Here is a 423-nt window from a genome sequence, read left to right as displayed (position 1 = left end):
AAGGGTTAGGAGTATACCCTGCAACGAGCAATCCACAGCGTTCTTCCAGGAAGGAGCACCGGTTTGCTGATTATTTCTTCCAGGAAGGCTTTTTGTTGGCTGATCTGCGCTTATAGGAAAGACGTACGGTTGGCCCATCAGCTGGAGTATTGTCACAGCCGCTTCTGATAAAGCCAAAGCAGCTTCCAGGAAACCAGAGATTTACCCTCCAGCATTCCATCATTCCTCCAACATCAGCGCACAGAGGGGAGAATGCAAGGGAGCAGGAGGGGAGTAACGGACACAAATCAATAAAAACCATATGGGAAGCATACAGATGGTCATATGCACTCAAAATGTCCGCATGCATGTATTTGTGTGCGTACACTGACAGCCCACCTCATTGTGACACATTCAAACCACAATGTTTTTCTATGCTTAATA

Source organism: Eleginops maclovinus, chromosome 10 (genome assembly GCF_036324505.1).
Source record: "Eleginops maclovinus isolate JMC-PN-2008 ecotype Puerto Natales chromosome 10, JC_Emac_rtc_rv5, whole genome shotgun sequence".
Classification (NCBI taxonomy): domain Eukaryota; kingdom Metazoa; phylum Chordata; class Actinopteri; order Perciformes; family Eleginopidae; genus Eleginops; species Eleginops maclovinus.
This window is presented reverse-complemented; position numbering follows the sequence as displayed.